This window comes from Poecilia reticulata, chromosome 21 (assembly GCF_904066995.2).
Source record: "Poecilia reticulata chromosome 21, P_reticulata-male-v2, whole genome shotgun sequence".
Lineage (NCBI taxonomy): Eukaryota > Metazoa > Chordata > Actinopteri > Cyprinodontiformes > Poeciliidae > Poecilia > Poecilia reticulata.
In genome coordinates, this window is record NC_088850.1 from 22,188,031 (window position 1) to 22,205,203 (window position 17,173).

General features: G+C 38.1%; 1 long non-coding RNA gene across 2 annotated transcripts; it reads right to left on the minus strand.

Annotated features, from left to right (window-relative positions):
- LOC145549826 (uncharacterized) lies at nucleotides 1-3,144 on the minus strand. Of its 2 annotated transcripts, XR_014085681.1 has the most exons (4): nucleotides 2,950-3,144; nucleotides 1,187-1,258; nucleotides 328-384; nucleotides 1-257 (listed from the first exon to the last, which is right to left on the minus strand). It is a non-coding gene; the product is annotated as an uncharacterized LOC145549826 (long non-coding RNA). The 2 variants fall into 2 exon arrangements; XR_014085680.1 differs by having other exon boundaries at nucleotides 1-384.
- Nucleotides 3,145-17,173: the final 14,029 nt, after the last annotated feature.

Below are 17,173 nucleotides of genomic sequence, written 5' to 3' on the forward strand. Positions count from 1 at the left end.
AGGTGCTTGGCTCCGCCCATGACACCAACAGTAATTGTCAGGGCCAATTTTATTTATCAGGACCATGGCATACACATACAAAAAACATAAAATTTATGTGCATTAAGAAGTCCAAAAATGGAAATATGGACTATAACTAGTCCATATTTCTGTGGAGTGCATTTGTCATCCCATGAGATGTCTGAATCATCTACGGAATCAGGAGCATACTCCTCTTCTGATGATATCGCTTCACTTGAACTTTGTTCTGGACAGACCTGTTGATTAAAAACATATTTTGTATACATTGAAAGCGTTTCAGCAAGAATATTTCTACTAAAAGCTTACCAGTGATGTCCTCCTTTTATTTACAATAACACATTTTGTGCAGGGACTGGTTGCAAACTAGACAGAGAAAAGTAAGAATTGACAAAGGGAGGTAGCATAAGTATTTAAAAAGTCAGTGCTGCACTATGACTCAATTTCAACATACAGCACAACTAGACATGGAAGATCATATTCAAAAGATGAACCCAATTCCCATTCTCAAAAAAATTACCTTTACATCACACACCACTCCATTTCAGAGGTGAAAACAGTCCTTCAAATAAAACATTTTTCTAAACTTGACATTTCATCATGGATGATATCATGATCTCACACACAGTTAACCACCGTTAACCGAAAAAAGTGTAATCTTAAAATAAGAATTTGATCCTGACACTTGTGTAGGTATCAAAACCAATGAATTGTTATGATTAATTGTTTTGAATCGCAATAACCATGTGTTTGAACAGTACTTAGTATTCTCATGACTATTTTAGAAAATAAAAAGGTCATTGAGATAAAACTTATGTCAGGTGAGTTGCCAGAAAATAATTTGCATGCATCCAACTCAGCAGCCTGACAAGGCATCTCTATGGAGAGCTAAAATGAAGGGATAAACACTGAATGATTGTTTCTAAAAATAAAACAATGTCCACCTAATGTATGAACCTATCCAGTTTATTACAGAGGATCCATGTGTCTGTGCTCATCTGAACTTAACTTTCATTCTTTTCTACATGTAATTTCAAAACTCAGTCCTCCAAATTTCTGCACCTTACATGATGAGTATTACACAAGACCAGTGTGTTTGAATAGTACTTAATATTATTTCAATGACTTTATATAAGAAACAAAGTTGGTTGTCGGAGACCAAAAATACCTCTGGAGGGTTGGTTGAACTGGATCCGCATACATCCACGTCACCAGCCTGACACAGTTCATCTTTGGAAATCTGAAATGTAAAGAACACTCACTAAATGTGAGTTTGTTGCCAATGTAGAGAACAGTCCTCCCTATTCCTGCACCTTACATTTTGAGTATTACACTGGACCCATGTGTATGTCCACTCCTAAATGTGACTTTCATTCTTCTGTACTTGTAATTTCAATACTCAGTCCTCCCTATTCCTGCACCTTATATTTTGAGTACTACACAGGACCCGTGTGTATGTGCGTTTCTAAATGTAATTTTCATTCTTTTCAACCTGTAATTTCAAAATTCAGGTTTCCAAATTTCTGCAACTTACATGATGAGTATTACATAAGACCAGTGTGTATGTGCACTCCTAAATGTGACTTTCATTTTTCTGTACTTGTAATTTCAATACTCAGTCCTCACTATTCCTGCACCTTATATTTTGAGTATTACACAGGACCTGTGTGTATGTGCGTTTCTAAATGTCATTTTCATTCTTTTCTACCTGTAATTTAAAAATTCAGGTTTCCAAATTTCTGCAACTTACATGATGAGTATTACACAAGACCAGTGTGTATGTGCACTCCTAAATGTGACTTTCATTTTTCTGTACTTGTAATTTCAATACTCAGTCCTCACTATTCCTGCACCTTATATTTTGAGTATTACACAGGACCTGCGTGTATGTGCGTTTCTAAATGTCATTTTCATTCTTTTCTACCTGTAATTTCAAAATTCAGGTTTCCAAATTTCTGCAACTTACATGATGAGTATTACACAAGACCAGTGTGTATGTGCACTCCTAAATGTGACTTTCATTTTTCTGTACTTGTAATTTCAATACTCAGTCCTCACTATTCCTGCACCTTATATTTTGAGTATTACACAGGACCTGTGTGTATGTGCGTTTCTTAATGTAATTTTCATTCTTTTCTACCTGTAATTTCAAAATTCAGGTTTCCAAATTTCTGCAACTTACATGATGAGTATTACACAAGACCAGTGTGTATGTGCACTCCTAAATGTGACTTTCATTTTTCTGTACTTGTAATTTCAATACTCAGTCCTCACTATTCCTGCACCTTATATTTTGAGTATTACACAGGACCTGCGTGTATGTGCGTTTCTAAATGTCATTTTCATTCTTTTCTACCTGTAATTTCAAAATTCAGGTTTCCAAATTTCTGCAACTTACATGATGAGTATTACACAAGACCAGTGTGTATGTGCACTCCTAAATGTGACTTTCATTTTTCTGTACTTGTAATTTCAATACTCAGTCCTCACTATTCCTGCACCTTATATTTTGAGTATTACACAGGACCTGCGTGTATGTGCGTTTCTAAATGTCATTTTCATTCTTTTCTACCTGTAATTTCAAAATTCAGGTTTCCAAATTTCTGCAACTTACATGATGAGTATTACACAAGACCAGTGTGTATGTGCACTCCTAAATGTGACTTTCATTTTTCTGTACTTGTAATTTCAATACTCAGTCCTCCCTATTCCTGCACCTTACATTTTGAGTATTACACAGGACCTGCGTGTATGTGCGCTTCTAAATGTAGCTTTCATTCTTTTGTACTTGTAATTTCAAACCTCAGTTCTCTCCTTTTATGCAGCTTACATATCAAGTGTTACGCAAGACTTGTGTGTTTGAACAGTACTTAACATCATATCAAAAACTGTATTTTAGAAAATAAGTTGGTCGTTGGAGACCAAAATTACCTCTGGAGGGTTGATTGAACAGGACCCGCCTGAATCCACGTCACCAGCCTGACACGGTTCATCTTTGGAAATCTGAAATATAAAGAACACTCACTGAATATGAGTTTGTTCCCAATTTAGAAAACAGTCCTCCCTATTCCTGCCCCTTACATTTTGAGTATTACACAGGACCTGTGTGTATGATCGCTTCTAAAACAGCTTTCATTCTTCTGTACTTGTAATTTCAAAACGTAGTCCTCCTTATTCCGGCACCTTACATTTTGAGTATTACACTGGACCTGTGTGTATGTGCGCTTCTAAATGTAACTTTCATTCTTTTGTACATGTAATTTCAAAACTCAGTCCTCCCTTTTTATGCAGCTTACATATCAAGTATTACACAAGACCTGTGTGTTTGAACCATACTTAACAGTCATCCCCAACCACAGGCCGCAGATCAGTACCAGTCCGTGAACCAATTGGTACCGGGCCGCACAAGAAAAATATTTTCGTGTTACATATTGTCTGAGTATGGAGGATCGTTTATTTTGAAAACCCTTTAACCGGATTCTCTCGGTTACGTCTTGCTCACCAACATTGAGCCCACAATGAGTAAGAAAGCGATATGTTAGGAAAGTTTCTTTGGAAAAGGGGAAAAGGACCAGAGACAGGAGAGTGGATTTATCCTGGACTTGTAGGTGACTCCCATGTTCCAAGCCATTCTGCATAATATGTACCGGCTTACAAATGAGGCAATGGAGCTTCAAACTGCTTTGCCATTACACCCTCTGCATTGTGTGTCATCGTTTCCAAGGTGGGATCATCTCATTGCAGAGAAACAAGCTCAGGACTCCCATTAATTTGTCATTGTCGTAAGTTAAAATTTTCATGAAAATAAATATTCGTTTTTGTGGCATTTTCAAATCTTATATTGAAGGGATGTGTGAACGTTAGCATAGCGACTAGAGTCAGAGAGCATTATGGCAGTGATCGAGACGAGAAAAGAGGAGTATAGCTTGTAAGTCTTAAGTCTGGTTCACACGGCAAGATTTTAGGATTGTCAGACGATTTTCCAAATTCTGTGACCACAGAGCTGATAAAGTACAACAGGTTTATGTGTCTAGCCACATAACAGGAGCAAATCTTGCCATGTGAGCAGGCTTTAGTACAAAATGATGTCACAACTACAATCTACCTGCAATGCATATAGCTAGTGTAAGCTTCAAGCCTTGACTGAATGAATAGCCTTGTGTCACGTTAATTTAATGATGGATAGCTGAAAAGTTACCGGGTTTATCAACTGTGGTAGCAATTTTGCTCCAACTCCACTCGTCATCATTTCTGTGGATATTCTTTGTACGAAATGCTGAATAAACATTCATGCTGTTTCTACATATCTCCGATGTCCACCGGACTCATTTTGGGCATGTCAGCTCAGCTGTTTGGGATTCCCCTCCATGAGCTACGTCACAGCGTTTTCTGATTGGCTGCCTGTCAAATTGAACAGGTTGAGTTCTAGCTCCCAATCAAGGAAAACCCTACAAGCTGTGAGAATATGCCCGATTTTAGATCGGAGCAGTCCCAATGTTCCAACGACTGGATGTGATCAGTCTTAGCATGCCATAGATGGCAGGATGAACGGTTACGATTATCGCAAGCAACGTTCTAAGATTGTTGTAAGGAGAAATTCGGGGTAAAAAAAGAAGAACCCGAGCCACAGAAAAATGGCCAAGTCTTCACCGGTCCGCCGTGATAAAAAGGATGGGGACCACTGGTACTTAATATCATTTCAAAGACTTTATCTTAGAAAATAAGTTGGTCGATGGAGACCAAAATTACCTCTGCAAGGTTTGGCTGTACGTCAAGACACGGGACGATCCTCTACCCAAATTAAGGCCATTACTGGTGCTGACTGCAGCCCAATAACCATCAGACCGCATCTGCGAGAGAAAGAAGGGCTTCAGAAACAAAACACAAAAAACGTCTTCAAAGGCCATGTCTTCTTTAACGCCACAAAATTTCCCGTTTGGACTTTGCAAGGGTGCGCCAAACATGGGACATTGAAAGGTGGAAGAAAGTTATCTTCTCTGATGAGAAAACATTTAACCTTGATGGTCCTGATGGCTTCCAACGTTACTGGCATGACAAGGAGATCCCACCTGAGATGTTTTCTACATGGCACAGTGGTGGGGGGGCAATCATGATTTGGGGTGCGTTTTCCTTCAATGGAACAATTGAGCTTCAGGTTGTGCAGGTTCATAAGGGGAGATGTTGCAGCGGGAATCCCTCATGACTGAGGGCCCTTGTCTGTGTGGTAATGATTGGGTTTTTCAACAGGACAATGCTGCAGTTCACAATGCCCGTCTGACAAGGGAGTTCTTCCAAGAGAATGACATCACTCTTTTTGAACATCGTGCATGTTCCCCGGATCTAAACCCAATTGAGAACATTTGGGGATGGATGGCAATGGAAGTTACAAAAATGGACATCAGTTCCAGACAGTGAATGCCCTTCGTGAAGCCATCTTCAACACTTGGAGCAACGTTTCCACTAGCCTCCTGAAAACATTGGCATCAAGCATGCCTAAATGATTGAAGTCATCAACTTCAATCATTCTTGAAGAGCTACCATTCTTGTAGCTCCACAAGAATGGTGGAGCTACTCATTACTGAGTCCTTTTTTTGACACTGTTTTGGGGGGTTTCTCTGGTTTTTTTGAGCTATGGTTTTAAACTTTTGATCAGCTGAAAAAAATCATGTTTGAGTGTAAATGCAGTTTTCAATGAATTCCCCACTCAAAAGTTTTTCTCTATTATGCTGATATCTTCTTTTAACATTGTGAAGCTCTACTTAGAACCTTCTTAAGATCCAATAGTGCGAAATGTAAATTCTTGCAGTTTTTTAACTGGTCTTAAGATTTTGATCAGGAGTGTATGTGTGCTTCTAAATGTAATTTTCATTCTTCTATACTAGTAATTTCAAAACTCAGTCCTCCCTTTTAATCCAGCTAACATATTTAGTATTACACAACACCTATGTATTTGAACAGTACTTAATATCATTTCAATTACTTTATTTTAAAGAACAAGTTGGTCGATGGAGACCAAAATTACCTCTGCAAGGGTTGGTTGAACAGAATCCGCATGCATCCACATCACCAGCCTGCCACAGTTCATCTTTGGAAATCTGAAATGTAAAGAACACTCACTAAATGTGAGTTTGTTCCCAATGTAGAAAACAGTCCTCCCTATTCCTGCACCTTACATTTTGAGTATTACACAGGACCTGTGTGTATGTGTGCTCCTCAATGTAACTTTCATTCTTCTGTACCTGTAATTTCAAAACTCAGTCCTCCCTATTCCTGCACCTTACATTTTGAGTATTACACAGGACCTGTGTGTATGTGTGCTTCTAAATGTAATTTTCATTCTTCTATACTTGTAATTTCAAAACTCAGTCCTCCTTTTACTCCAGCTAACATATTTAGTATTACACAACACCTATGAGTTTGAACAGTACTTAATATGATTTCAATTACTTTATTTTAGAGAATAAGTTGGTTGATGGAGACCAAAATTACCTCTGCAAGGGTTGGTTGAACAAAATCCGCATGCATCCACGTCACCAGCCTGACACAGTTCATCTTTAGAAATCTGAAATGTAAAGAACACTCACTATATGTGAGTTTGTTCCCAATGTAGAAACAGTCCTCCCTATTCCTGCACCTTACATTTTGAGTATTACACAGGACCTGTGTGTATGTGTGCTCTCAATGTAACTTTCATTCTTCTATACTTGTAATTTCAAACTCAGTCCTCCCTATTCCTGCACCTTACATTTTGAGTATTACACAGGACCTGTGTGTGTATGTGCGCTTCTAAATGTAATTTTCATTCTTCTATACTTGTCATTCCAAAACTCAGTCCTCCTTTTTATGCAGCTAACATATCTAGTATTACACAACACATGTGTGTTTGAACAATATTTAATATCATTTCAATTACTTTATTTTAGAGAATAAGTTGGTCGTTGGAGACCAAAATTACCTCTGGAGGGTTGGTTGAACAGGATCCGCATGTCCACATCACCAGCCTGACGGTTCAACTTTGGAAATCTGAAATGAAGGGATGTACACTGAATTATTCCATAAATAAAGTCCACCAACTGTATGAGCAAAGCACCTTTAGCTGAACACACCTCTACCTGTAGGTACACATAATAAGTAGGATAAACTTTAAACAATGCAGATATATCAAATGGTAGCAAATGAAATTAAAATCAGTCAATTGATCTAATTGTATGTCTTTCTGTGGTTACTTAAACATTTTTTGTCAACTGAATGCAACTCATTATTTTGTACTTGTAATTTCAAAACTCAGTCCTCCCTATTGTTTTTGTTCATTGTTTTTCCAGGAACAAGAAAAAACTATTTGAGTAATTATATATATATATATATATATATATATATATATATATATATATATTATATATATATATATATATATATATATATATATATGCTGCATATAATATAAGCTTTTGTATTTATATATGCTGCATATAATATAAGCTTTTGTATTTTGAGCAGTTGCTTGTCTCCTTTGGAAAAAGAAAGGTATTCTGATTATAATGATCATCGAACATGATCTATGCTAATAATGTGTAGTATAAAAATAGTTTAAAAGTGAAAAAGCAAAACAAAGGAAAAAACAATTCTTTAATAAACACTGGAATCCTATGCATAATAAAGTCACAACTCACCTTTAAATGAATTGGAGTATTTTACATCAAATCCTTCTTTATCTTCACCTAAGGAGCAATAACAATTGGAATCATGTTTGCTCTCTGAGACCTCTTTGCTGACATCTTCTGCAACGATCAGAGAATGTGTTGCTGAGTAACATGATACTGTATACCAGGGGTGTCAAACTCCAGGCCTCCTGGGCCAGTGTACTGCAACTTTTACATGTCTGTCTGGTCTAAAACACCTTAAGTATATTACTGAAATAGCTTCTCAGTGCAGTCATGTTGATGACCATCCCATCTGATCCAGCCATGTGACATCAGAAACACATCTAAATGTTGCTGGACACCAGCCCTCAAGACCTTGAGTTTGACACCCCTGCTGTACATAATATGATTTGGTGTTATTTTATGCGAAAATGATGTACTGAAGTACACAGTTCTACATAATTGACTTTCTATTGACATGTTCTCAAAATCATAAAAAAATTAAAACATCATCTTAATACTAATGATTACTATCTAGGATAAGTTGTGCCTGTGAAACAATATCACTCACTGATGTACAGAAAATGACCAAATACAGTTTTATCTAATTCTGGAGTGAGCCACCTTCCCTTTAAACTCTGGTACACTGGCTAACATGGTTGGTAATTACTAGCTAAACTGCTGCAAATCAGATGCTTTGGTGTATCCAAGCATCAAGTAACCTACAACATTCTGCAACATTACTAAACTATATGTACTTAAATGTCTTAAGAGATTCTGTATGAGTCTTACCTCTTTCTCCACGCAAAACAAATGAAACAAGTTAAATGAATACTAATGGCTTGCACCTGGACTTGTCGGATTGTACCAAGTTGATAGAGGAGGAGGGATACAACAAAAGGAGAATTCCATTTTGTTTCTGAAGTACACAAGGTCTGATTTTTTACTCAAGAAAAAATTATTTGAGTAATATTTTGTAACTTTCATTCAATATTTCAAAGTTAAATAGTTTATCATACATTTTTCTTTATTTAAGAGGCAACAGTTAGATGGTATCTCCCACCAGCAATGTTGTCACTTCTTTTAATCATTTCTGTTCAATCAATTAATCATGTTTATTTGTATAGCACATTTCAGCAGCAGGGCTATCATAAAAACAAACTGTTTTTATGATAAAGATCCAACATAAACTGTTGTCTAATGGCAGACACAACACCTGCAGAAAAAGGTTGGCTGATGTACCTGCCAATAGACAATTTAGACTACCTAGACAATCTACATGTATGCAGAGTAGCGACATTGAGATTACGACAAAATATACATTTTAAAAGTTTTGTGCTAACAGTAACATAAGTAATCATGATATTTTTGGCACTTTAAATATTTTTTAAATAAATGCTTTTTATTTTATATTTGTAATTCTGTATTACTCCATGACTGGTTATCCCTTCTTTCAAATTCAAAAATACTTTATTGATCCTAAAAGGGAAATTAAATTAAAAAAAAAAAGCTTGGGTCCTCTACCACAAGCCTTGGAGCGTGAGTGGTCTTCACAGTATATTAGCAGTTCCCAAAGGTGTGCTTCTCTGTATCAAGAGGTCTGATGTATCTCCAGGTATTTGTTTGAATCACTCTTCCAGTTTAGGGGTCATTACCCTGAGGGTTTCAGTGACCACAGGCACTACTGTTGACTTCAACTTCCACATTCTTTGTAACCACCTAAGACCCAAACTCTTGCATGGCATGCATTATTAATTCGTCTGATATTTGGGTTGATTGGGACCTAATGATTGCAAAAACAAAGAATTATCTTTTTATATGAACCTAGACATCATTTTTCTCAGAAAAATACTTATTCATTTTAAATCACCATGTTTAGCACCATGGTAAAGCTATACAGATGCTACCTTTTGTAAACTTACACAACAAAAGAAACACTGAACATCTTGAGTCTAACCTGTAATGTGTTATAATCTTCCCCCACCGCTAAGTCATAAAATAATGGCCTAACGTGTGGACACCAGACCCCATCTAGAGCAAAATTTAGTATTGTGGACTAGACAGTCCAAAATAAGTCATCCACTTATGTGGACAAATTTTTTCTCAGGTTCTAGGAGGATGATGGTTCTTTTAATCTTTGGTATTTCTCTAGTTTTTTTCTGTACCTTCTGTTCATTCAGGATAGCTACATCATAACAACTGCTTTGCTCTGCTGCTCAATGATCACCATGTTCAGTTGGTTTGCTTTTCCTGTTTTGTCTTCCTGTATATGGAAGGCCCACAGAATCTTAGCTTGTACGTTTTCTACCACCTTGTGTGGCATTTCCCATTTTAAAGAGGTGTGTTCAAGGTTATATTCCCTTCAGATGTTTCTTCACACTATTCTGGGTACTTGGTTGTGGCGTTCCATGTATTCTTATCATGCTACCATCTTGCATCCTGGTGTTAGCTACTAGATTGTCTCAGGGGACTCATTGCATAGCATTCACTGAATATCTTGCTTGGTATTACAAATCTGGGTCGTTATTGCTCTGGTTCTAGGGACCTGCTTATGTGCCATCATGAATACTGCCTCTGTGCTGTGGTTCAGTCTAAGACTTTGTCAAATGGAGCTGTCAGTGCATACCTGTTGATTGTCTGGACCTTGTTTCTGTCATTGGACTTGCCTTACTATTTGTAAGTACAGTGGCTTGCAAAAGTATCCATAGCCCTTGAACTTTTCCATATTTTGTCACAACTGCAAATATATTTTCACAGAATTTTATGGAAAATTAAAGCTAAAAGTCCAGTATTCAGCCCCCGTCCCCTGAATGCAACCAATTGTCTTCAGAAGTTGACTGCTAATGGTAAAAAATTCAACTCCTCTATGACTGCCACAAAAGTTGGCTAAGAGAATATTGGGGAACAAACAGCATGAAGTCCAAGGAACACACCAGACAGGACAGGGATAAAGTTGTGGAGAAGCTTAAAGCAGGCTTAGGCCATCTCACAGACTACTGTTCCATTAATCATCTGGAAATGGAAAGAGCAAATCACACAGCTGTGAACCTACCAAGAAAAGGTCATCCACCTAAACTTACAGGCTGAGCAAGAAGAGCACTGATCAGAGGTACAGCCAAGAGGCTCATGGTGGATCTGGATGAAATGCAGAGATATCCACACCTCAGGTGGGGGAATCTGTCCACAGTATAACTATTAGTCATGCACTGCAAAAATGTGGTTTTATGGAAGAGTGGCAATAGAAAAGCCATGGTATAAAGAAAACTATAAAAAGTCCCTATAACTATGAGAAGTTGCAGTTTGCCAAAAGCCATATTGGGATACAGCAAAAATGATAAGACAAGACCAAAATGAACTTTTTGGCAAAAATGCAAAGCACTATTTGTGGTGGAGAACAAACACTGCACATCAATCTGAGCACACCTTCCCCACTGACAAACATGGTGGTGGCAGCATCTTGCTCTAAGGGTGCTTCTTTTCTTCAGGGACAGGGAAAATTGTTAGAGTTGATTGTAATATGGACTAAGCCAAATACAGGGTAATCTTGGAAAAAAACCTGAACACACCTGAACCTGGAGTCTGCAAAAGACTTGAGGCTGGGGCAGAGGTTCACCTTCCAGAAGGACAACTACCCTAAACATAAAGCCAGATCTACAATGGAATGGTTTAAATAAAAACATATTTATGTGTTAGAATGGCAAAGTCAAAGTCTAGACATAAACTCAGCAGAGATTCTTTGGCAAGATCTGAAAACTGCTGACAAGTCAATTTTATTTGTATAGCATATTTCAGCCACAAGGCCAAAGTGCTTTACATTAAAGAACTAAAAGTCATAAAATAACATACATTTACCATAAAAAGAAAAACAAAGAAATTAAATTCAAAGTAAAATCAAATTAAATCATATACATAAAATATATTGATACATCTACCAATGATTAAGATTCAGAAACAACTGTAAATTGGTGTGGTTTTAGCCTTGATTTAAAGGAATTCAACTGTGTTGCAGTTTTCTGGAAGTTTATTCAAGATTTGTGGTACATTGAAGCTAAATTCTGCTTCAAAATGCTTGGTTCTGGGGATGCAGAGCAGACCAGAATCAACAAACTGTTAGCAGTGGAATAGTTTGGTGAAAAAATTGCTTTATTATGGTTTATATTTATTTTTATCCATGCACTTATTCCACACATTTATTATTCATAATATTTTAATTAAACAAAATTTGATCAAAATATATATTAATTTCTGTATATTTTTAGGTGCCACATACATTCCAAGGTTGGGTTTAGGCATCCAACTAACCTTTATAAAATATTCAGTCTTATAGCACAGAGTAATCATATTGCCATCTCATCCCCAGTGTAAGAGTTGGCAATTTACACACAATTCATGTGTGTAAACAGCGACACGTGAATTAGAAAGACACTGTAGTAATTAGCAGGACCTTCCGGCAGACAACCAATCAGAATGAGAGGTTGTGTGAATATTCATGAGGTCCTGCTATTACACAAACCTGCCATAGGGGGCGCTGTGGTGATACACAGATTATACACAAAATCAGGTTTATGTGTATTAACCGGACATCTCGTTTTTTTTGCATTTTGGGGTTATTAGACCAATAGAAACCTTTCTACGCTTTTAGATTTTTGTCAAAATTAGCAGGACACCGCTCCTGTCCCGTTAATTCAAAATGTCCTGCTAGTGTTGTGTGTATTCTGACGAAATGTCCTGCTAAACCACATTTACCAACGCACACACACACACACACACACACACACACACACACACACACACACGCGCCCACGCACGCACACACACGCACACACACGGACGCACACACACACGCACGCACACACACACACAGGTGTTTGGATTCAGGTGTTTTTCAGTTGTACTACGTCTTGTATTGTTAACTTGTATAGTTTTCAGTATGCAGTATTTATATTGTTTAGCGTCTTGGTTCTGTTTTGTTCCTCTCTTTTAGCAGACTCTTGTCATTCATTCTCTCCATCTTTCTTTACTTTCAGGCTTTTCCCCCCAACTCTCTCTCTGTTTTCCATCTTTGTTTTCATTGCATTTGAAATGAAGCTGATGCAATTTCTAATAGTTTTTTTTTAAGTATCTGTATTTACACGTTATAGCAAAAGCCGTAATGCTCTGCTTGTGAAAGTCAATGTGTTGGGCTTCAACTGCCACCCCAAAAACACTTCCATGGAAGTCAGTGATTCATGGCGGTTCGGGTTAAAAACATTAAGAGAGCCACACTGACAAACGACACGTTAAAAATGAAAAAAGAAAAAAACTGAGGAAATCGGAGTAATGTCTGATAGAACGTACAGGCAACGTGGGAAACAAGGAAACAGAAATGAAAACAAACCAGAGACAACCCAACAGGAGAAATGACCAAAAGGTTAGAACACAGAAGCAACAAGGAAAAGAAATGAACATAAAAAAGTGCTTTTCAGAATAGACAAGAACAATAGATATGTAGAGAAACATAACTACACTCTGAATAAAAATATATCTCAAATACCAGTATACTACAAGGAATCTGAAAGCTAAGGAATGAACTGAAGGTTAAAAACAAATCAAAGTCTGACAAATCCTACAACACGGTGGAACAGTTCTTAACACATGTCGACCGACAGCAAGTACAACAAATGGCTTGATTTAGGGGGCAGAGAGTGTTTTCATGGTGTGTTTGGTTTCTGCCAAGCAGCCACGAGGTCAGCTCTGAGCGAGAACCAGAGGACAGTGTGGGTAGCGACTGATTAGCACCACTGAACTCCTCTCCAGCAGACTGCAGCGTCTCCACACACATTGCCTTGGATGCTTCTCAGTTATTTTTGGCCTGATGTTAGGCTTTTTACAGCAAAACCACATGTTGATCAAAACTTTGATTCAAATACACTTTTTACTGCTAAATTGTTGAATAAATAGCAATGTGAGCTCAAAAACAAAGATCTATATATTGTTTTAAATCTGTTTTTTTAGTTTATTACTCCCTCAGGTTGGTTTAAAGTACTGTTATACACATTTCAGTAACTCCAGATTATTCCTGGAACTTATTTGAAAAAAATGATTCTTAAAAATGTGGATGCTAACGTTAGCATTGGTGATGTCTGCACTGCTGCAACATCGTTAGCATCCAGGTGCTATTTTAGGCTTGAATAGCTTCACTGATAGGCTAACTCCATTTAGCACAACTTGAACAAAACAGCTGTCTTTTCCAGCTTACAATTAGATCGTTTTTTTGAAGCAGAAAAGGTTTCCAAATTGTATGATGTTTTTATAACTTTTTTCAAAAATGTTTTTATGATGTAAAGTACTCGCCTTGTAGCTGAAATGTGCTGGAAATAAATCTCACAGCTGCCCAGTCAACAGATTTTCTCCTCCAAAGTTACTATGAACTTCTTGTCTTCTCCTCTGATGACCTCCCTCCTTCCCTGACCCATCGCTGTAGGTGGACCATTTCTCGGTCCGTTTTCTCTGTTAGATGTTCAAAGTTTGGGATCCTGCTCTGTGATCTAACTCCACTTTAAACCTCTCCACAACTTTTCAATTTATTTCATGATTTTTTTCCTTCATTCATGTTGGTACAACCGGATCTTAATCTAATAAACGTGCAGAGGTTGTATGTGCATTGAGAGATAAACCTGTGTTGAATTGAATTAAGGGTTGAAATGTTGAGACATTAGGTGTTGCACCTGTTCAGTAATAACTAAACACCGGGGGCTATGTTAGATTAGGGGAAGATGGAGAGTGTCAGGCACAGATAAGCAGGAACCAGGGAAATTCAATAAGTGCTTAAATGACAATTCACCTTCCAACCATGCTGTGGTTACAGAAAGAGCCAATCCGGGGAATTAGTGATCGGGTGGAACGGGGATGTGATGATATTGTTTTTGGTGCTGCTAGCTAAGCTGTCAACATGTCAGCAGCACTTTGACAGGGTGCGACAAGCATTCACATCTCCGCTAATCGATCGTGACACTGTAGCTGGGAAAATATCCAAAAATTGCTGCTTTCACGGTAGGTGGGTGTTCGCTCGCTTCCAAGCAGCTGCACAGAAGACAACATATGGTGTCAAACATATGAGTTTCACCACAGAGGTGCCTGGATCGCAGCATGATATGGAGATAATTTGTTTTTCCAAGTTACTAAAATACAAACTTTATTTTTTTTTGTCTTAGTATTCAGATCTTCTTTTCTGATCCGTACCTTTGGGTTTGCTGCAGAGCCGGCTTTAGTCATGTGCGAGTGAGGAAGGTAGCTTTCGGCCGTTCTAAAAATGACTAGAAGTTGCTAAGTTATATTTAATTTGTGGAACTGTTTGTCTTTAAACTATGACAACTTTATTAAATATTGTAATGTATCATTCATTTTTAAATGTGTGAAAGGTCGCTCAGTGGCATCTCAGATCTGGAGGTTTAGTAACTTAAGTCGAGTCTCCCAAGAACTATAAAGTATCTCTACGTAAAAACTCTTTTGGTCAAACTGACTTTGGTTGCCCAGACTCCAGCTTGAATGTGAGGTGTAGCTTTACATGCTAATTTGTCCTTGGAGGAAGTGAGGAGATCATGCTTCACTGAGAGCAGTACCGTGGAGACCTAACAAACAGGCATCATACACAGGGATTTAGAAGCATTCTGGCTATTGCAGTCTACTTGCTACTGCATCACCGGTGTCACAAGAATATATTAGTAATATTATATGTTGTTATATTAGAGAGCCAGACCCTTAGCAGGAGTGAGTGGAAGTAGCTGAAAATCCCAATTTGCTCGACTGAGCTACAGTAGATGTCCAGAGCTAACTCCTGAGCAGACTGTCATCCAGGTCAAACTGCCTACTGGTAGTTTTCTCTCAACAAAACTCTTTTGCTCATTTAAACTCACTTCAAAATTATGCTTCATGTGTTTTTGGCAGCTTCTCTAGTGTTACAGTCGACTTCATCATCCATAGTGTTTATTTAAAATTAAATTAAATTAAGCCTCTAAAAAGAATTTGGTGTCAGAAACTGGTTCTAATCCTTGAAATATCCCGTGGTCCTTGTGCCAAGAATTAGGGCTACCGAAGCAGCTGGAGATGAATTTCATGCTAAAGTGTAAACAGCAGAACAAAGGAGCCCTCATTTACTTTCGCTTATTTCAGACGGGATCAAACTTGGCACCTTTCAGTTCCAAGTCGCACTTTCTCCACGCTGTTCAGCCGGTGTCATTTCTCCACGGTTCTCTGTGGACCTCATCATCCCGTGATGTGTTTTCTCTTGGAGCCAATCCATCCCTGGAAGGCTGACAGATGTTTGCAACGACACTGGCTGCTGTGAAATAAATCATCTGAATTCCACAGCATTAACGGTGCTCCACCTAATCTCAGGCAGATCAAACGGCAATAGGAAAGCCATCATTATCCAATCAGCCAGCAGCTGAAAGAGTTGACTTTTTTTTCCTCAGGACTTCCCACCTGAGAGGGGCTCAGTCATCAACGGCTAACGCTAATGTTCCTGCAGCAAACAATACAATGTTGCACTCTTTCACCTTCTAACATCTAACTTTAACTTTGTTTAACACTGAAATCAAAGGTCATATTTCTCAAAAAAATCTATTTTAGTTTAGGACAAATGGCAGGAGCCCTGCTATCTCTAGTAGCTACTTCTATTTGTTTTAGTTGTTTTATATCAGGTCCCTTAGATTAGAAACTACTTTTATCATCTTGGGTGTTCTGCTTTCATGGTGAATTTACTTTCACAATCACACCTGGGCATGTTGCTGTTTATTTCAATGTTTCCATTACAAAAACACACACACACACACATACACGCACACGCATGCACACCCGCACACGCACACGCACACACACACACACACACCCCCACACGCACACACACACACACACACACACACACACACACACACACGCACACGCACACACACACACGCACACACACACACACACACACTTTAGGGCTACAATGGAACTTGGATGTTTGACTGTTTTCCCTTTTTTTGACACTATAACCCACAGTGTTTATGCCAACCAGTTTATGAAAATCAGAAATGTAACAGCAACTTTAGAGTTATTTGACTGAGCCTAAATTGGTCTAACTGGCTGAACATTTTCCCTCAAAGGATCAATACAGTATCTGTCTGTCTGTTCAGATTAGCTTGCGGACCATGTGGTTTGGTCGGGGCCAAGCTTATCGGAAACCTCTCAGGATAAATTGATTGGTTGGAATTCCTATAGATCATGGTCACTCAGGCTGTGCTGCTGCTGTCATTGGCATGTTTCTGATCTTATTGACTCTCTGCTGCCATTCTGATCCTCGTGAGGAAAAATAGGAGACGACACATCCATCGATCGGACACAGACTTGGACGTGATGCTGCCAGTCTCTGGTTTTCCTAAAAGATTTTGGGGTTTTGTGGTTTCTAAAATGTCCAGATGTCTCTGGTTACTTTTTCTGGATGTTTTTATTTTCCCCAGTAGAGTATCTTACTACCCTCTGGCTGTAAAATG